At 44.4% G+C, this 21,812-nt stretch overlaps 1 long non-coding RNA gene across 1 annotated transcript; it reads right to left on the reverse strand.

Annotated features, from left to right (window-relative positions):
* Window positions 1-266: 266 nt before the first annotated feature.
* Window positions 267-19,900, reverse strand: LOC143769310 (uncharacterized). The gene is made up of 3 exons (XR_013214339.1): window positions 19,670-19,900; window positions 19,046-19,435; window positions 267-577 (listed from the first exon to the last, which is right to left on the reverse strand). It is a non-coding gene; the product is annotated as an uncharacterized LOC143769310 (long non-coding RNA).
* Between the last annotated feature and the right edge of the window lie 1,912 nt (window positions 19,901-21,812).

Consider the following 21,812-nt stretch of genomic DNA (forward strand, 5'->3'; position numbering starts at 1 on the left):
GGGTTGCCTTCACCAGAGTTTTTAAGAGAGCCCAGTTACGCCGGAGTCTCTCAGACATCTTTACAGCACAACGCACACAGCGTAGAATGTCTGATACCTGGGTAAAATTCACTTTTTAGAAGTGTTTTTCTTTTGAACATAAACAGCAGGCAACGCTGGTGGAAACAAGCCGGTCCTTAAGCGAAGTTCCTCAGGGGTATTAGCTCTCAAATCTTCAAGCAAATACCCATAAGGTTCCCGCGTGGCATTCTCAAAAGCTTCTAGGAAAAAACGTGTTTTTCCGGGATACATCTGGCGAGCTAGAGTTAAAATTTGTAATTTATCTCAGGGGTTATTAAAAAGCACCATGTATTTTGTGTTTAAATTTATCGTACGGCTTTTCTTACCCTGGCAAAATATGTTTTGTACCAGGTAGAAAATGCTGAGATTTCTGTGGTGCACATACTTGGTAAAGGCTTTTTCTATCTCACAATTTTCACTAGCACTCTCCATGAGATCATCAACAATAGCCAAATTCACCTTCTCCGGCGGGAATAATTCATCATCTACGAATGTATTCGGCAGACCCTCCACAAATCTGGCGTGGGGAAAAGAGAGAGAGATTTCATCATATAGTTTTTGCCAACACGAATAAAACCAAACAATATTATCAGGTTTCTGAGAAAAATTTGTTTCAATATTATACAGCAGTTGTTTTACAAAATAGCTCTTTCCAGAATTAGATGGTCCTGCTAGAATGCATGAGAATGGGTGTTGCAAGCGTGTATCCATCAGCACAATACTCTGCTAATACCCAAAAGGCAGGGTTGTGAAACCGTCAATTAGTCGCCGCTTTGTATAAACGCACTTTTGTGTTTTGCGTAACGGCCTCGTTTCAATCTCCCAGTACTTTTTATTTCTTACAATGGACGGCTGTTGTACGACAATACATTTCTGTGTATCTGTGTCAGAATTGCTCGGGTAGTCCAGAACTAGATCTTCAGACTGTTGAAATTAATAGATTGAGAGTTACCAACATTTAGTGTTATACCCTTAACTTTTAAGACAGTTTTACCCGTGTTGAGTTTGTACCCGTAAGTTTTGGGGCCCGCGGATACAAATTCTGTGATGTGTGTACCATCGGGTATTTCACTGGTCAGCTCCCCCAGGTAATCGCCTAAAGGCGGCTGCCACTCACCATCTCTCTGTACAAAAATAACTGAATCTGTGTCGTGATAAAGGCACCTCTCCTGCAACCGGTCCAGCAGCGAATAGAGCTCTAGCCGGGCATACGCTGTTGTAAAACACGCTATAAAAATGTTTGTGTTTTTGTTGACAGTGTGGTGACCTTTTGCGTATTTCCAGTTAATGGTTGCGGTGTCATCATCAAGGAAATGTAACATCGAGATGTCATAGTAAGGCAGGAACAAATACTTAAAAAGATCATCTGGATCCCTAACAATGCTGGTACATGATAGATTAGATCTCTGAGCAAACTTCCCCCATAAAGAATTTAAGAAAAGCTTGGAGATCTGTCTCTTAGCAGGGTTGACAGCTATATTTTCAGGTCGTAATTGCACACCTTCTTTTTCAAGAAAGGAGTCAATGTACTTTTCTTGACCTCATCAGTGCACCAGCTAGGGTAACCAGAGGCTTCCTGCTTCTCCCTCAATGTAATTTAATGTAGGGTGCAAACAGATCATCAGTGGTTTTAGGAAAATGCCATATTTCATAGATGTGGGCGATCCGATACCCTTTTTCTATCGCCATCTCGAGCTCTATAGTGCACCAGGTGCCTGACAATGCACGCTCTTCATCACTATGCGCACAAATATCTGCCTGGGAATTTACAGCGCATGTGTAGCATAGGGGAAACATTAATTTTTTGTTGAGTTTTACCGGTAGAACTGGAAAAAATAAATCTCTCGGTGGGTAGACCTTGACTTTAGCAATGCCAAAGTATTTTTTAATAAATCCAAAATTGTCATAGATGATGTCTGGATGACCTACAGGGTATGTTTTAGTTTTGTTTACAAAGGGGTACAGACTGGTGAAATCGTAGTAATGTAAAGTCTCCCCTTCTGCCAGCTGGTGATAGAGCTTAATGGCGTTAGTTCGGCCGCCATAAAGCGCATCACGGGGGTCTAAAGGAACGGGGAATTCCATCTGGTGGAGAAATGATTGAAGGTTAGAATCATTTTCAACCATTTCATTCCACTCATGCTCCCACATCACTCTTATTGTGTAGCCGCAGGCCTGTAAGTAGCGTTTTTTAGCTAAAAAGGTGTAATATAACTGACCGTAGGACGTCTTTGTGACCTTATTCGTGTCATTTTCATTATAGCACACGGGACACCCGTGGTAAAAACACCCTTGAAATTAAAATGCTATGTGTTGGCCGCTAACATAGGCATAACCATCTAGAAAATATTTCCCGACTCGTTTTTCACCGCCTCTCAATGCGTGGCGGATGTCGATGTTCTCGGTTTGTGCTACATACATGAGCCACTGTATAGCCGGTGACGAGTAGCGCTTTTTTGCCTTGTGATAATTATCACCAGGCAAAATGCTGATGGTCTTTTTTGGAAGAAATTTAAACCTGTACATTGCCATACACACTGAGACCAGAGTGATGAGCTGAAAAGGATCAACACATCTGCTCACTACAATCATTTGCCTTTGACGCTTACAGTATTTTTTGACATTTTTCTGTGTCATCTGCATAATACGCTCTCTATAGATCTCGCAGGCGTGTCTCAGAATTTCAACATCTTGTTTGCAATAAAATTTTAGCTCAGCCTTGAAGTCAAAACCTGTATTTACCTGTGTCGCATACCACTCCAGGAACTCTACCTTCTCACCAGGTGACACGTACTCCGTCCCATAAAATTTTACATCAGGTATGGGGCCTACATAGTTTTGGTTTTCTCTGGTATTAAAAAAGTGTGGAAAATGCCCTTTGCCTCCTGAAAAACCCATGGCCTGTGGTAATTTACTGAGTTTCATGGGGATAAAATTTAGAGAGTCTATGAACCTTATAAACAGATCGAGTAGCGTCACACACAAGAGGCGGCCGCCTCGGGTTATCAACTTTACCTGTAGTTTTTTAGAAATCAGTTCCTTAACAATAAAGTATGAGTCGTATCTACCACCATTGTGGGCAATAAATGTGTGATCTGAAAATTTACCGCTTGCAAAGAACTGTACAAAGTCATGTGTACAGGTATCACCCTCAAACTCCCAGTAGGGGTGACCATACAGCGTAGTAGCATAAATGTAATTCGGAATGTGTATGCCTGTCTCCTGCATACATTCAAAATCATAAAAGATATAACAATCCATCTCATCCTGTGCTACATACCGCCGCATGTAAAAAAGATGAACATCAAATTTATTTATACGGCCGCGACATACAGGGCAGCGCAAACCTTTACATTTATGCTCAGTCTCGCTATTTCTGAAAACAAAACGGTTGCATTTATCACAAAATGTTTTAAGCCTGCAGAATGTTAAGTCGGCTACACCCAATTGTGTGTGATAATCTAAGCACTTGCTCGATCGGCAATAAGTCCTGCAAATAGGGCACCTGGGCTGTTGCTCGCCAGTGGCTTCTACACAATCATCTCTCTGACAGGATTTACAAAAATACTGACAGGAATGATTGCTCTTGTGATGAAACACAGAATTGCAGCGTTCGCAAAAGTAATCAGCACCGATAAAACCCTTCATATTTTTGATACCGTAGTAGTGGTGATCATGGAACAATATGAATACGGTTTTACCATTAGCTGTATTGCCACTCTGAAAGTAGCGCCAATCACCCTGGCTATAGTACAGTACTTTAATGGTGACCCCCAAATATTTTTCAAATGCTGGAATGTCGCTAAAGCTCACTAACTGACCATCAGGGATGGCCAGTGCTGTGTGTATGTTTTTAGAGCGGCTCAGTAAATCGCCATCAGCAAGATCCGTGTCGGCCATCAGGGCGCACACGCTAGCAGACAAACACAGATTTGTCGTGTAATTGTTAAAATCATACAGCCACTGCCTCTTTTGTTTAATGATTTTGACTGCTCGCTATAGATTTCAAGCGCCTTTGTTTTACACCACCGCGTCGGTTTTTAATGATGGTGACGACTAGCCTTAGCGAATTGGTTGCTATGCATTCAGCATTATTTTGAAATGTACGGGCAACAGCATTTAAAAAAGATTCGGAATTAAAATCTTCCCTGGTCTGTTTTGTAGCGAAAATAGGGTCTAGAGTATCGCCACCTTCAAGCCTTAACTGTACAAAGTCACCAGGTTCAATGTCCCTGATGATTCTATCCAGTAATGACTGAATGCCGTCATGAACAATATTCACACCCTCTACAAATGATTGTACACGCTCCAAATTTACAAATCTAAAATGATTTGTATGTATATGCCCTGTTATGACCCCAATGGCAGAGGGTCTCAGAATTATATACCAAGTCTGCAAACATTAAAAAACAGCTCATAGGGCAGTGGTAACTGGGCTGACCATATATCTAAGCCTAGCACCACAACTAAACAGTAGCCGGGGAACGTGCCTACGTTGGTTCTAGACGTCTCGCGCCAGCCGGAGAACTAACTAACCCTAGAAGGGAAAAGAAAGACCTCTCTTGCCTCCAGAGAAAAGACCCCAAAAAGTTGGATACAAGCCCCCAACAAATAATAACGGTGAGGTAAGAGGAAAAGACAAACATAAGAATGAGCTAGGTATTTAGCAAAGAGAGGCCCACTAGCTAATAGCAGAATATAGTAAGATGACTTACAGTGGGGCAAAAAAGTATTTAGTCAGTCAGCAATAGTGCAAGTTCCACCACTTAAAAAGATGAGAGGCGTCTGTAATTTACATCATAGTTAGACCTTAACTATGGGAGACAAACTGAGAAATAAAAATCCAGAAAATCACATTGTCTGTTTTTTTATCATTTTATTTGCATATTATGGTGGAAAATAAGTATTTGGTCAGAAACAAACAATCAAGATTTCTGGCTCTCACAGACCTGTAACTTCTTCTTTAAGAGTCTCCTCTTTCCTCCACTCATTACCTGTAGTAATGGCACCTGTTTAAACTTGTTATCAGTATAAAAAGACACCTGTGCACACCCTCAAACAGTCTGACTCCAAACTCCACTATGGTGAAGACCAAAGAGCTGTCAAAGGACACCAGAAACAAAATTGTAGCCCTGCACCAGGCTGGGAAGACTGAATCTGCAATAGCCAACCAGCTTGGAGTGAAGAAATCAACAGTGGGAGCAATAATTAGAAAATGGAAGACATACAAGACCACTGATAATCTCCCTCCATCTGGGGCTCCACGCAAAATCCCACCCCGTGGGGTCAGAATGATCACAAGAACGGTGAGCAAAAATCCCAGAACCACGCGGGGGGACCTAGTGAATGAACTGCAGAGAGCTGGGACCAATGTAACAAGGCCTACCATAAGTAACACACTACGCCACCATGGACTCAGATCCTGCAGTGCCAGACGTGTCCCACTGCTTAAGCCAGTACATGTCCGGGCCCGTCTGAAGTTTGCTAGAGAGCATTTGGATGATCCAGAGGAGTTTTGGGAGAATGTCCTATGGTCTGATGAAACCAAACTGGAACTGTTTGGTAGAAACACAACTTGTCGTGTTTGGAGGAAAAAGAATACTGAGTTGCATCCATCAAACACCATACCTACTGTAAAGCATGGTGGTGGAAACATCATGCTTTGGGGCTGTTTCTCTGCAAAGGGGCCAGGACAACTGATCTGGGTACATGAAAGAATGAATGGGGCCATGTATCGTGAGATTTTGAGTGCAAACCTCCTTCCATCAGCAAGGGCACTGAAGATGAAACGTGGCTGGGTCTTTCAACATGACAATGATCCAAAGCACACCGCCAGGGCAACGAAGGAGTGGCTTCGTAAGAAGCATTTCAAGGTCCTGGAGTGGCCTAGCCAGTCTCCAGATCTCAACCCTATAGAAAACCTTTGGAGGGAGTTGAAAGTCCGTGTTGCCAAGCGAAAAGCCAAAAACATCACTGCTCTAGAGGAGATCTGCATGGAGGAATGGGCCAACATACCAACAACAGTGTGTGGCAACCTTGTGAAGACTTACAGGAAACGTTTGACCTCTGTCATTGCCAACAAAGGATATATTACAAAGTATTGAGATGAAATTTTGTTTCTGACCAAATACTTATTTTCCACCATAATATGCAAATAAAATGATAAAAAAACAGACAATGTGATTTTCTGGATTTTTTTTTCTCAGTTTGTCTCCCATAGTTGAGGTCTACCTATGATGTAAATTACAGACGCCTCTCATCTTTTTAAGTGGTGGAACTTGCACTATTGCTGAATGACTAAATACTTTTTTGCCCCACTGTATATGGTCAGCAAAAACCCTATTAAAATATCCACGCTGGATATTCAAGAACCCCCGAACCGTCTAACGGCCGGGGGGAGAACACCAGCACCCCTAGAGCTTCCAGCAAGGTCAGAAATCACATTTAGTACAAGCTGGACAAAAATAGAAGCAAAGCAAATAACCAAAATAACCAAGATGCAAGACTTAGCTTAAATTTGCAAAATCCAGGACCAGCGGACAGGAGCAAACAGAAGGCTCTGATTACAACGATGCCAGGCACTGGACTAAGGATCCAGGAAGTTAATATAGCTACACCCCTGGACTAACGGCCCAGGTGAATGCCAAACAGAAAAAAGACAATCCCAGAGTCATATCACTAGTGACCACAAGAGGGAGCCAAAAAGTCTAATTCACAACAGTACCCCCCCCTTAAGGAGGGGTCACCGAACCCTCACCAAGACCACCAGGGCGATCAGGATGAGCAGCGTGAAAGGCACGAACTAAATCGGCCGCATGCACATCAGAGGCAACCACCCAGGAATTATCCTCCTGACCATAGCCCTTCCACTTGACCAGATACTGAAGCCTCCGCCTGGAGAGACGAGAATCCAAGATCTTCTCCACCACGTACTCCAACTCGCCCTCAACCAACACCGGAGCAGGAGGCTCAACAGAAGGAACCACAGGTACAACGTACCGCCGCAACAAAGACCTATGGAACACGTTGTGAATGGCAAATGACACCGGAAGATCCAAGCGAAAGGACACAGGATTAAGGATTTCCAATATCTTGTAAGAACCGATGAAGCGAGGCTTAAATTTAGGAGAGGAGACCTTCATAGGAACAAATCGAGAAGACAGCCATACCAAATCCCCAACACGAAGTCGGGGACCCACACCGCGGCGGCGGTTGGCAAAACGCTGAGCCTTCTCCTGTGACAACTTTAAGTTGTCCACCACATGATTCCAGATCCGCTGCAACCTATCCACCACAGAATCTACTCCAGGACAGTCAGAAGGCTCCACATGTCCCGAGGAAAAACGAGGATGGAAACCAGAGTTGCAGAAAAATGGCGAAACCAATGTAGCGGAACTAGCCCGATTATTAAGGGCAAATTCAGCCAACGGCAAGAAGGTCACCCAATCATCCTGATCCGCAGAAACAAAACACCTCAAATAAGCCTCCAGAGTCTGATTAGTTCGCTCCATTTGTCCATTAGTCTGAGGATGAAAGGCAGACGAAAACGACAAATCAATGCCCATCCTAGCACAAAAGGATCGCCAGAACCTGGAAACAAACTGGGATCCTCTGTCAGACACAATATTCTCAGGAATGCCGTGTAAACGAACCACATTCTGAAAGAACACAGGAACCAGATCGGAAGAGGAAGGCAGCTTAGGCAAAGGTACCAAATGGACCATCTTAGAAAAGCGATCACATACCACCCAGATGACAGACATGCCCTGAGACACCGGGAGATCTGAAATGAAATCCATGAAAATGTGTGTCCAAGGCCTCTTCGGGACAGGCAAGGGCAAGAGCAACCCGCTGGCACGAGAACAGCAAGGCTTAGCTCGAGCACAAGTCCCATAGGACTGCACAAACGACCGCACATCCCGTGACAAAGAAGGCCACCAAAAGGACCTAGCCACCAGATCTCTGGTGCCAAAAATTCCCGGATGCCCTGCCAACACCGAGGAATGAACCTCGGAAATGACTCTGCTAGTCCACTTATCAGGAACAAACAGTCTGTCAGGTGGACAAGAGTCAGGTCTACCAGCCTGAAATCTCTGCAACACACGTCGCAAATCCGGAGAAATGGCTGACCAGATAACTCCCTCTTTAAGAATCCCAACTGGCTCTGCGACTCCCGGAGAGTCAGGCACAAAGCTCCTTGAAAGAGCATCAGCCTTCACATTCTTAGAACCTGGTAAATAAGAGACCACAAAGTCAAAACGGGAGAAAAACAATGACCAACGGGCCTGTCTAGGATTCAGGCGTTTAGCAGACTCGAGATACATCAGATTCTTGTGATCAGTCAAGACCACCACACGATGCTTAGCACCCTCGAGCCAATGACGCCACTCCTCAAATGCCCACTTCATGGCCAGCAACTCCCGATTGCCAACATCATAATTCCGCTCAGCAGGCGAAAACTTCCTAGAGAAAAAGGCACAAGGTCTCATAGCAGAGCAACCAGGGCCTCTCTGCGACAAAACGGCCCCTGCCCCAATCTCAGAAGCATCCACTTCAACCTGAAAGGGAAGTGAGACATCAGGCTGGCACAAAACTGGCGCCGAAGTAAACCGGCGCTTCAACTCCTGGAAAGCCTCCACGGCTGCAGGAGCCCAGTTAGCAACATCAGAACCTTTCTTGGTCATATCCGTCAAAGGTTTAACAATGCTAGAAAAATTAGCAATAAAACGACGGTAAAAGTTAGCAAAACCCAAGAACTTCTGAAGACTCTTAACTGACGTAGGCTGAGTCCAATCATGAATAGCTCGGACCTTGACTGGGTCCATCTCCACAGCAGAAGGGGAAAAAATAAACCCCCAAAAGGGAACCTTCTGTACTCCAAAGAGACACTTTGAGCCCTTAACAAACAAAGCATTCTCACGTAAAACCTGAAACACCATCCTGACCTGCTCTACATGCGAGTCCCAGTCGTCAGAAAAAAACAGAATATCGTCCAGATAAACGATCATAAATTTATCCAGATACTTCCGGAAAATATCATGCATAAAGGACTGAAACACTGAAGGAGCATTAGAGAGCCCAAAAGGCATCACCAAGTACTCAAAGTGACCTTCGGGCGTATTAAACACGGTTTTCCATTCATCTCCTCGCTTAATGCGCACAAGGTTGTACGCACCACGAAGATCTATCTTGGTGAACCACTTGGCACCTTTAATCCGGGCAAACAAGTCTGACAACAGAGGCAAAGGATACTGAAATTTAACAGTGATTTTATTCAAAAGCCGATAGTCAATACAAGGTCTCAAAGATCCGTCCTTCTTGGCCACAAAAAAGAATCCCGCACCAAGAGGGGAAGAGGATGGACGGATATGCCCCTTCTCCAGAGATTCCTTGATATACGAATGCATTGCGGTGTGCTCAGGTACAGACAGATTAAATAGTCTTCCCTTAGGAAATTTGCTACCTGGAATCAAATCTATGGCACAGTCACAGTCCCTATGAGGAGGCAAGGCACTGGACCTGGACTCGCTGAACACATCCTGATAATCAGACAAATACTCAGGGACTTCCGAAGGAGTAGAGGAAGCAATAGACACCGGGGGGGAATCACCATGAATACCCTGACAGCCCCAACTTGACACAGACATTGCCCTCCAATCCAAGACTGGATTATGAGTCTGTAACCATGGCAAACCCAAAACGACCAAATCATGCATTTTATGTAGAACAAGAAAACGAATCACCTCCCGATGCTCAGGAGTCATGCACATGGTAACCTGTGTCCAAAACTGCGGTTTATTTTCCGCCAATGGTGTAGCATCAATACCCCTCAGAGGGATAGGATTTACCAACGGCTCAAGAACAAAACCACAGCGCTTGGCGAATGACAGATCCATAAGACTCAGGGCAGCACCTGAATCCACAAACGCCATAACAGGGTAAGAGGACAATGAGCAACTTAAGGTCACAGACAAAATAAATTTAGGTTGCAAATTACCAATGGCGACAGGACTAACAACCCTTGTTAGGCGTTTAGAGCATGCTGATATAACATGTGTAGAATCACCACAGTAAAAACACAACCCATTCAGACGTCTATGATTTTTCTGCTCATTTCTGGTCTGAATTCTATCACATTGCATCAAATCAGGTGCTTGTTCAGACAACACCACCCGAGGATTAGCGGTTTTGCGCTCCCGCAAACGCCGGTCAATTTGAATAGCCAGCACCATGGAATCATTCAGACTTGTAGGAATGGGGAAACCCACCATCACATTCTTAATAGCTTCAGAAAGGCCATTTCTGAAATTTGCGGCCAGAGCACACTCATTCCACTGAGTAAGCACAGACCACTTCCGAAATTTTTGGCAATACACTTCAGCTTCATCCTGGCCCTGAGAAATAGCCAGCAAGGCTTTTTCTGCCTGAACCTCAAGATTGGGTTCCTCGTAAAGCAATCCGAGCGCCAGAAAAAACGCATCAATATTTGCCAATGCCGGATCTCCTGGCGCTAGCGAGAAGGCCCAATCCTGAGGGTCGCCCCGTAAAAAAGAGATAACAATTTTAACTTGCTGAGCTGAGTCTCCAGATGAACGGGGTCTCAGAGATAGAAACAATTTACAATTATTCCTGAAATTCCTAAACTTAAATCGGTCTCCAGAAAACAGTTCAGGAATAGGTATTTTAGGTTCAGACATAGGACTCCTGGTAACAAAATCTTGAATGCCTTGCACACGAGCAGCAAGCTGGTCTACATTGGTAATCAAGGTCTGGACATTCATGTCTGCAGCAAGCTCAAGCCACTCAGAGGTAAAGGGGAGGAAGAGAGGAAAGAAAAAAAAAAAAAAAAACTCAGAATTTCCTTTCTTATTATCCCACTTCTGCAATGCATTAAACATTCAATGTTGGCCTGGCATACTGTTATGACCCCAATGGCAGAGGGTCTCAGAATTAAATACCAAGTCTGCAAACATTAAAAACCAGCTCATAGGGCAGTGGTAACTGGGCTGACTATATATCTAAGCCTAGCACCACAACTAAACAGTAGCCGGGGAACGTGCCTACGTTGGTTCTAGACGTCTCGCGCCAGCCGGAGAACTAACTAACCCTAGAAGGGAAAAGAAAGACCTCTCTTGCCTCCAGAGAAAAGACCCCAAAAAGTTGGATACAAGCCCCCAACAAATAATAACGGTGAGGTAAGAGGAAAAGACAAACATAAGAATGAGCTAGGTATTTAGCAAAGAGAGGCCCACTAGCTAATAGCAGAATATAGTAAGATGACTTATATGGTCAGCAAAAACCCTATTAAAATATCCACGCTGGATATTCAAGAACCCCCGAACCGTCTAACGGCCGGGGGGAGAACACCAGCACCCCTAGAGCTTCCAGCAAGGTCAGAAATCACATTTAGTACAAGCTGGACAAAAATAGAAGCAAAGCAAATAACCAAAATAACCAAGATGCAAGACTTAGCTTAAATTTGCAAAATCCAGGACCAGCGGACAGGAGCAAACAGAAGGCTCTGATTACAATGATGCCAGGCACTGGACTAAGGATCCAGGAAGTTAATATAGCTACACCCCTGGACTAACGGCCCAGGTGAATGCCAAACAGAAAAAAGACAATCCCAGAGTCATATCACTAGTGACCACAAGAGGGAGCCAAAAAGTCTAATTCACAACAATGCCCGTTGAAATTGCGGAGAGGCCTATGATGATGATAGATGCGTTGTAAAAATACTGTATGATCGTTGTACAACACATCACCATCAGCGGCTGTGTCAACGTCTGAGGCTTGTGAATTTTGTGTAGATGTATGCATGGCATCTGCAGAGTGGTCTCGGCTATGTGAATGCGGGTCTGACGCATGTGGCTGCAACTGTGGCGTCTGTAGCGGTATTGCAGGACACATGCCGCCACGACGCCTCCTAGCGCATAGCGAGCGTCTGGCGCTGACCAACAATTTTAGAGCCCTCTTTATAACTCTAGCCCTATTATAGCTGGGTGTTGTTGATTTAGGTGATTTATGCATACCGTGGCCGACCTGTTGTGATCCGCTTTTTGGGCTCCCCCAGTGGTGGCTGGTGGTACTGGAGACTTGTGTGTTCTTTTCTGCCTCAGCTCACCTGCTTCCATCAGTTTTGGGAGTTCCCTATTTAGCCTTGCTCTCCAGTCACTTCCTTGCCGGTCATCATTGTAACCTGAGTCTTTCAGTTGCATGTTCCTGCTACCAGTCTGCTGATCAGCTAAGTGGACTCTTGTCCTTTTTGTTTTGTATTTTTTGTCCAGTTTACAGTTTGTCATTTCCTGTTACTGGAAGCTCTTGTGGACTGAAATTGCCACTCCTGTGTCATGAGTTGACACAGGAGTCTTAAAGTAATTTCAGGATGGGTTTTTGAAAGGGTTTTTCAGCTGACCGTGAAGTCCTCTTTTGTATCCTTCCTCTATCTAGTAAGTGGACCTCGCTTTGCTAAATCTACCTTCATACTGTGTATGTCGTTTCCTCTGAACTCACCGTTAATATATGTGGGGGCTACTATCATCTTTGGGGAATTTCACTAGAGGTAAGCCAGGTCTGTTCCTTCCTCTTCCAGGCGTAGTTAGTTCTCCGGCTGGCGCATGGCATCTAGGCAGCCGTAGGAATGCTTCCTGGCTACTGTTAGTTGTGTGGTAGATTTAGGTCACGGTCAGCTTGAGTTTCCATCACCCGAGGGCTAGTCTGTTATTTTGTGTGTTGTGAAATTGGATTCTGGGCTCCCCCGGTGGCCACTTGTGGAATTGTACTTGTGTGCATCATCCCCTCTGTTCACCTGCTCCTATCAGGATGTGGGAGTCGCTATATAACCTTGCTCCTCTGTCAGTTTCATGCCGGTCAACAATGTAATCAGAAGCCTTTCTGTGCATGTTCCTGCTACTAGACAACTCCCAGCTAAGTTGGACTTTTGTCCTTGTGTTTTTGCATTTTGTTCCTGTTCACAGCTGCTGTTTCGTTACTGTGTCTGGAAAGCTCTTGTGAGCGGAAATTGCCACTCTGGTGTTATGAGTTAATGCTAGAGTCTTAAAGTAATTTCTGGATGGTGTTTTGATAGGGTTTTCTGCTGACCATGAAAGTGCCCTTTCTGTCTTCTTGCTATCTAGTAAGCGGACCTCGATTTTTGCTAAACCTATTTTCATACTACGTTTGTCATTTCATCTAAAATCACCGCCAATATATGTGGGGGCCTCTGTCTGCCTTTTGGGAAAATTTCTCTAGAGGTGAGCCAGGACTGTCTTTTCCTCTGCTAGGATTAGGTAGTTCTCCGGCTGGCGCTGGGCATCTAGGGATAAAAAAACGTAGGCATGCTACCCGGCCACTTCTAGTTGTGCGGCAGGTTTAGTTCATGGTCAGTATAGTTTCCATCTTCCAAGAGCTAGTTCTCATATATGCTGGGCTATGTTCTCTCGCCATTGAGAATCATGACAGTTTGACCGGCCCAAAAAAAAAGGGTTAAATTACTGGCTGAGAAAGGAGAGAAAAAAGAAGTCTGCTACAATTTTTTTTTTTTTTTTTTTTCCTCTAGTTCTGAGTGTGCTCTTAATTGAATCACTTGCTAGTCTGCCTATACTGCAGCCTTCCTCTCTTTCTCTCCTTCTTATCCTTGAATGGCTCTGTGTTCACCTGTTTCAAATGGATCTTCAGAGTGTAGCTACAGGTTTGAATAATCTCGCCACAAAGGTACAAAATTTGCAAGATTTTGTTGTTCATGCACCTATGTCTGAGCCTAGAATTCCTTTGCCTGAATTCTTCTCGGGGAATAGATCTCACTTTCAAAATTTTAAAAATAATTGCAAATTGTTTTTGTCCCTGAAGTCTCGCTCTGCCGGAGACCCTGCACAGCAGGTCAGGATTGTAATTTCCTTGCTCCGGGGCGACCCTCAAGACTGGGCTTTTGCATTGGCACCAGGGGATCCTGCGTTGCTCAATGTGGATGCGTTTTTTCTGGCCTTGGGGTTGCTTTATGAGGAACCTCATTTAGAGCTTCAGGCGGAAAAGGCCTTGATGTCCTTGTCTCAGGGGCAAGATGAAGCTGAAATATACTGCCAAAAATTCCGCAAATGGTCTGTGCTTACTCAGTGGAATGAGTGCGCCCTGGCGGCGATTTTCAGAGAAGGTCTCTCTGATGCCATTAAGGATGTTATGGTGGGGTTCCCTGTGCCTGCGAGTCTGAATGAGTCCATGACGATGGCTATTCAGATCGATAGGCGTCTGCGGGAGCGCAACCTGTGCACCATTTGGCGGTGTCTACTGAGAAAACGCCAGAAAATATGCAATGTGATAGAATTCTGTCCAGAAGCGAGCGGCAGAATTTTAGACGAAAAAATGGGTTGTGCTTCTATTGTGGTGATTCAACTCATGTTATATCAGCATGCTTTAAGCGTACTAAGAAGCCTGACAAGTCTGTTTCAATTAGCACTTTACAGTCTAAGTTTATTCTATCTGTGACCCTGATTTGTTCTTTGTCATCTATTACCGCGGACGCCTATGTCGACTCTGGCGCTGCTTTGAGTCTTATGGATTGGTCCTTTGCCAAACGCTGTGGGTATGATTTGGAGCCATTGGAGGCTCCGATACCTCTGAAAGGGATTGACTCCACCCCATTGGCTAGTAATAAACCACAATACTGGACACAAGTGACTATGCGTGTTAATCCGGATCACCAGGAGGTTATTCGCTTTCTGGTGCTGTATAATCTACATGATGTTTTGGTGCTGGGATTGCCATGGCTGCAATCTCATAACCCAGTCCTCGACTGGAGAGCTATGTCTGTGTTAAGCTGGGGATGTAAAGGAACTCATGGGGACGTACCTTTGGTTTCCATTTCATCATCTATTCCCTCTGAGATTCCTGAATTCTTGTCTGACTTTCGTGACGTTTTTGAAGAACCCAAGGTTGGTTCACTACCTCCGCACCGGGAGTGCGATTGTGCCATAGACTTGATCCCGGGTAGTAAATACCCTAAGGGTCGTTTATTTAATCTGTCTGTGCCTGAACACGCGGCTATGCGAGAATATATAAAGGAGTCCTTGGAAAAGGGACATATTCGTCCTTCGTCATCTCCCTTAGGAGCCGGTTTTTTCTTTGTGTCTAAGAAAGACGGCTCTTTGAGGCCGTGTATTGATTATCGACTTTTGAATAAAATCACGGTTAAATATCAATATCCGTTACCACTGCTTACTGATTTGTTTGCTCGTATAAAGGGGGCCAAGTGGTTCTCTAAGATTGATCTCCGTGGGGCGTATAATTTGGTGCGAATCAAGCAGGGGGATGAGTGGAAAACCGCATTTAATACGCCCGAGGGCCATTTTGAGTATTTGGTGATGCCTTTTGGTCTTTCAAATGCCCCTTCAGTCTTCCAGTCCTTTATGCATGACATTTTCCGCGATTATTTGGACAAATTTATGATTGTGTATCTGGATGATATTCTGATTTTTTCGGATGACTGGGACTCTCATGTCCAGCAGGTCAGGAGGGTTTTTCAGGTTTTGCGGTCTAATTCCTTGTGTGTGAAGGGTTCTAAGTGTGTTTTTGGGGTTCAAAAGATTTCCTTCTTGGGATACATTTTTTCCCCCTCTTCCATCGAGATGGATCCTGTCAAGGTTCAGGCTATTGGTGATTGGACGCAACCCTCTTCTCTTAAGAGTCTTCAGAAATTTTTGGGCTTTGCTAACTTTTATCGTCGATTTATTGCTGGTTTTTCTGATGTTGTAAAACCATTGACTGATTTGACTAAGAAGGGTGCTGATGTTGCTGATTGGTCCCCTGATGCTGTGGAGGCCTTTCGGGAGCTCAAGCGCCGCTTTTCTTCCGCCCCAGTGTTGCGTCAGCCTGATGTTGCTCTTCCTTTTCAGGTTGAGGTCGACGCTTCTGAAATCGGAGCTGGGGCGGTGTTGTCGCAGAGAAGTTCCGACTGCTCCGTGATGAGACCTTGTGCTTTTTTTTCCCGTAAATTTTCGCCCGCCGAGCGGAATTATGATATTGGGAATCGGGAGCTTTTGGCCATGAAGTGGGCTTTTGAGGAGTGGCGTCACTGGCTTGAGGGGGCCAGACATCAGGTGGTGGTATTGACTGACCACAAAAATTTAATTTACCTTGAGTCTGCCAGGCGCCTGAATCCTAGACAGGCGCGCTGGTCGTTGTTTTTCTCTCGGTTTAATTTTGTGGTGTCTTACCTACCGGGTTCTAAGAATGTTAAGGCGGATGCCCTTTCTAGGAGTTTTGAGCCTGACTCCCCTGGTAATTCTGAGCCCACAGGTATCCTTAAAGATGGAGTGATATTGTCTGCCGTTTCTCCAGACCTGCGGCGGGCCTTGCAGGAGTTTCAGGCGGATAGACCTGATCGTTGCCCACCTGGTAGACTGTTTGTTCCTGATGATTGGACCAGTAGAGTCATCTCTGAGGTTCATTCTTCTGCGTTGGCAGGTCATCCTGGAATCTTTGGTACCAGGGATTTGGTGGCAAGGTCCTTCTGGTGGCCTTCCCTGTCACGAGATGTGCGAGGCTTTGTGCAGTCTTGTGACGTTTGTGCTCGGGCCAAGCCTTGTTGTTCTCGGGCTAGTGGATTGTTGTTACCCTTGCCTATCCCGAAGAGGCCTTGGACGCACATCTCGATGGATTTTATTTCGGATCTGCCTGTTTCTCATAAGATGTCTGTCATCTGGGTGGTGTGTGACCGTTTCTCTAAGATGGTCCATCTGGTTCCCTTGCCTAAGTTGCCTTCTTCTTCCGAGTTGGTTCCTCTGTTTTTTCAAAATGTTGTTCGTTTGCATGGTATTCCGGAGAATATCGTTTCTGACAGAGGGACCCAATTCGTGTCTAGATTTTGGCGGGCATTCTGTGCTAGGATGGGCATAGATTTGTCTTTTTCGTCTGCTTTCCATCCTCAGACTAATGGCCAGACCGAGCGGACTAATCAGACCTTGGAGACATATTTGAGGTGTTTTGTGTCTGCGGATCAGGATGATTGGGTTGCTTTTTTGCCTTTGGCGGAGTTCGCCCTCAATAATCGGGCCAGCTCTGCCACCTTGGTGTCCCCGTTTTTCTGTAATTCGGGGTTTCATCCTCGATTTTCCTCCGGTCAAGTGGAATCTTCGGATTGTCCTGGAGTGGATGCTGTGGTGGAGAGGTTGCATCAGATTTGGGGGCAGGTGGTGGACAATTTGAAGTTGTCCCAGGAGAAGACTCAGCTTTTTGCCAACCGCCGTCGTCGTGTTGGTCCTCGGCTTTGTGTTGGGGACTTGGTGTGGTTGTCTTCTCGTTTTGTCCCTATGAGGGTTTCTTCTCCTAAGTTTAAGCCTCGGTTCATCGGCCCGTACAAGATATTGGAGATTCTTAACCCTGTGTCCTTCCGTTTGGACCTCCCTGCATCCTTTTCGATTCATAATGTTTTTCATCGGTCATTGTTGCGCAGGTATGAGGTACCGGCTGTGCCTTCCGTTGAGCCTCCTGCTCCGGTGTTGGTTGAGGGTGAGTTGGAGTACGTTGTGGAAAAGATCTTGGACTCTCGTGTTTCCAGACGGAAACTCCAGTATCTGGTCAAATGGAAGGGATACGGTCAGGAGGATAATTCTTGGGTCACTGCCTCTGATGTTCATGCCTCCGATCTTGTCCGTGCCTTTCATAGGGCTCATCCTGATCGCCCTGGTGGTTCTGGTGAGGGTTCGGTGCCCCCTCCTTGAGGGGGGGGTACTGTTGTGAAATTGGATTCTGGGCTCCCCCGGTGGCCACTTGTGGAATTGTACTTGTGTGCATCATCCCCTCTGTTCACCTGCTCCTATCAGGATGTGGGAGTCGCTATATAACCTTGCTCCTCTGTCAGTTTCATGCCGGTCAACAATGTAATCAGAAGCCTTTCTGTGCATGTTCCTGCTACTAGACAACTCCCAGCTAAGTTGGACTTTTGTCCTTGTGTTTTTGCATTTTGTTCCTGTTCACAGCTGCTGTTTCGTTACTGTGTCTGGAAAGCTCTTGTGAGCGGAAATTGCCACTCTGGTGTTATGAGTTAATGCTAGAGTCTTAAAGTAATTTCTGGATGGTGTTTTGATAGGGTTTTCTGCTGACCATGAAAGTGCCCTTTCTGTCTTCTTGCTATCTAGTAAGCGGACCTCGATTTTTGCTAAACCTATTTTCATACTACGTTTGTCATTTCATCTAAAATCACCGCCAATATATGTGGGGGCCTCTGTCTGCCTTTTGGGAAAATTTCTCTAGAGGTGAGCCAGGACTGTCTTTTCCTCTGCTAGGATTAGGTAGTTCTCCGGCTGGCGCTGGGCATCTAGGGATAAAAAAACGTAGGCATGCTACCCGGCCACTTCTAGTTGTGCGGCAGGTTTAGTTCATGGTCAGTATAGTTTCCATCTTCCAAGAGCTAGTTCTCATATATGCTGGGCTATGTTCTCTCGCCATTGAGAATCATGACATTTGTGTTTCTGATGTTCCCATGCCATTGGGGAATCATGACACCGACCATATTCAGTCATAATGGGCTAGCGGCAGCTGTTGTCTCGCCATCCAGCTGCAGATTCCGGAGTGCATATAGTTCGGCCTTATTAGCGTGTGTTGGGGTTTGTGTTGATAATAATTTTTCAAAAGTAACACAAAAAAACATTATGTTGGGGCCCCAGAGTTTGTAGCGTAAGTAGCGCGTGAACAGCTCCTGAAACACAGTCATTTCAGCGACCCCCCCAACAGATGGATTCATGCGTCAGCTTTGTAGATGGCGCTTGAATCCTCTGCTTTTTACACAACTTAACACTCGCTGGTAAAGCCCTCTTTAACCGTTTCTTAGTATTAACAGAGTTAGATACACAAGCATGAGATGTGCTACCCAAATTAGAGGCGCCTGTGGGGGCAGCGCCAGAGGAGTTAGCAGGTACAGTTAGATATGCCGCTGGCGGCTGCATAGTGTGTGACATACGTATAATGATCGGTTCCACGGCTGATTGCTTACCATCAGCGAGCTGATCAATCTCACGATCAAGCTCTTCACGAGGCATCGTTGCTGTGGTACCCACGGCACTGGTTGTGTTTGCTGGCTCTGTAATATGTTTTGTTTTTCGCTTATGTTTTCGGGGTGCCTCTACCACTTCTGGATATAGTAGCGAGGGGTCATTCACACTGCTGGTCGATGGCTGCCCAACACTTGAATGGGGTATTTCACGCTGGACCGCAGACACAGGGTTTCCCAGGCCGTGCACCACACAGGTCGACGATACCGGGGCTGCTCTAACAGGTCCATTAGATGACTGTATTGCTGTCCACACTGGTACTGCGCCATTCTCGGAGAGCTGTAGCGGCTGTAGAGGTGTTGGAGGTATTTTTCTCATGACTTTGCTTTTAGCTGCAGGAAAGATTATACATGTGTCAGATATGCGTCAGATATGTGTCAGATATGTGCCAGATGTGTCAGATATGTGTCAGATATGTGTCAGATATGTGTGTGATATGTGTCAGATATGTGTGTGATATGTGCCAGATATGTGTCAGATATGTGTGTGATCAGGATCTCATTGGAGAAGCACGTGTATCATTGACTGTACAGAGAGTGTGCACGTATATCAAAACATACACTTACGGGCTAGCGATATGGGGCGGATGACTGCCGTGGCGGCTTCTGGAGCTTCTGCGGGGTTCTCCACTAGCAGGTGTATATTCTCTTTTGTGAAAATCCTTCTAGGCTTCAGTTTACAAGCTATAAATAAAGATATAGGCCTTAGTAGTGACGAGGGGGATTTTCTCAGAGCGGTTGTGCAAAAACACATTTTCATACGATTGCTACCTTTTCCTTTCTTGCTCGCAGCTCCTCGCGGTTTTTTAGGGCCTCTCGAAACAGGGCTGTTTCTCGGTGTAGGAGTCTGGTACGACAGGTCTTCAACGATCATCTGATTGTGTTCCGAGGTAGCTGGTTCTGGAATCAGGTCGACATCTGTAGAGAATGAATATATATTTACACGTCTAAATACTTAAAAGAGATTCATGTCGCCATCTGTAAAGAATGAATATATATTTACACGTTTAAATACTTAAGAGATTCATGTCGCCATCTGTAAAGAATTAATATATGATTACACGTCCAAATACTTAAAAGATATATACACACACACACACGCACAGACACACAACGCACCTATAATGTCCTGGGCAAAAGCCCACGCATTAGTCTCATCAGCGATACTATACTCAGCTCCGGCTGTATCGCACTCCAGAGCAGGCACGCTGCATATGTTAAAAATATCATCCGGGATGTTCCTGACAAGTTCATCTTAAACAAGAAAAAAATAAAAAAATAAAAAATAAAAAATAAATAAATAAAAATAAATAAATATAAATAAAAATAAATAAATATAATATACATAACAGCGCTTACTTAGAATGGTACACTAACAGATGCATTTATATAAAGCTTGAAACATACCTAATATCGTTTCCTCAAGTAGGCCTGAAAAAGCCGAAAAATTTTGGGATTCCATCTAAAAATAAATTATCCGTGTAAATTTTTGTACTGTCTATATTAATTTCACGCCACAAATATTGTACTAACCAAACATAGGTAATAAGTACGTGCTGAATACTCTAGTTAGGATGTATTAACAGCTATTAACTACTGTATTACACAAATCATGTTACAATAATAAATATATTTAACTATGCGTCTCTAAAACATAATTAAGCATTTGCGAATAATAAGAAAACTGTCTTATATACTTACATTTCCGAATAGCTCAGAGATTAGACGGCGTCTGACTTCTGGTGGCTGTACACTACAGACAGCTGTATTTATTCTGCGGGTCAGAAAGCAAGCCGAGTGTTAACACCCAGAAACACACCCCAGTTACGCCCCGTCACAAGCCTGTATACCGACGATAAATACAGATTTAACTATATAACAAATATACTATATATGAATTAGTGCTGACAAAAATTACCTAACAAGGTATGAAGTGACACATTAGTAAATAAAAGTAAAAATATCTTTATTGTCATATTATTTTAAAAATTACATATCTTTAAAAGACAGGGTGTTGGAAGAAATAGGACCTCCATCGCCTCTTTAGAAGAACCGCATGTCAGTCTTATATCTGATTGAAGGGTATAACTAAAAATAGGCAACCAGAAGTATAAATATATACATGGCAATGCCCTCACATCAAAAATGGCTTTGGTGATGGTGTTGATAGATTCTATAATGGCACAAATGTGGGAATAATAATTGCTGCTAAGCAAGAGAGAGATTGTAAAATACTGGAGTTAAAGAGATGGCCACTAGATGACAGTGTGATACCGCAGAAGGAAACTTAAAAGTGTATGACTATCGCAAATATATACTGTACATGAATTATAATAAAAAAGATAAATATAACTATCTAGACATTGCAGCGCCCCGATATATACTGTACATGAATGATAATATCGGGGCGCAAATAAATCAGTTAGCACTTACCTTTTAAAATAACAGCTATTCAGGCTCGCAGAAAAGTTGTCTTCTGTGCCAATGCTGTAGCAGTCTGACCAGTATTTAAAGAGAAAACAAACAACGTGTCTGTGTCCGGCTCTTCAGCGTTTTCAACCAGGCAGTATCGGATTACACTAATGACTCGCAGCTGTTGTGTTAAAATCTAAATAACATCTTGGACTGGAATATTTGGGGTAAATACAGCGTTTAATATGAAATTTTATGCAACTGAATTTCTGAAAGCAGGAGGCTGCTGATTACCGAG

Source organism: Ranitomeya variabilis, chromosome 4 (genome assembly GCF_051348905.1).
Source record: "Ranitomeya variabilis isolate aRanVar5 chromosome 4, aRanVar5.hap1, whole genome shotgun sequence".
In the NCBI taxonomy this organism is placed as follows: domain Eukaryota; kingdom Metazoa; phylum Chordata; class Amphibia; order Anura; family Dendrobatidae; genus Ranitomeya; species Ranitomeya variabilis.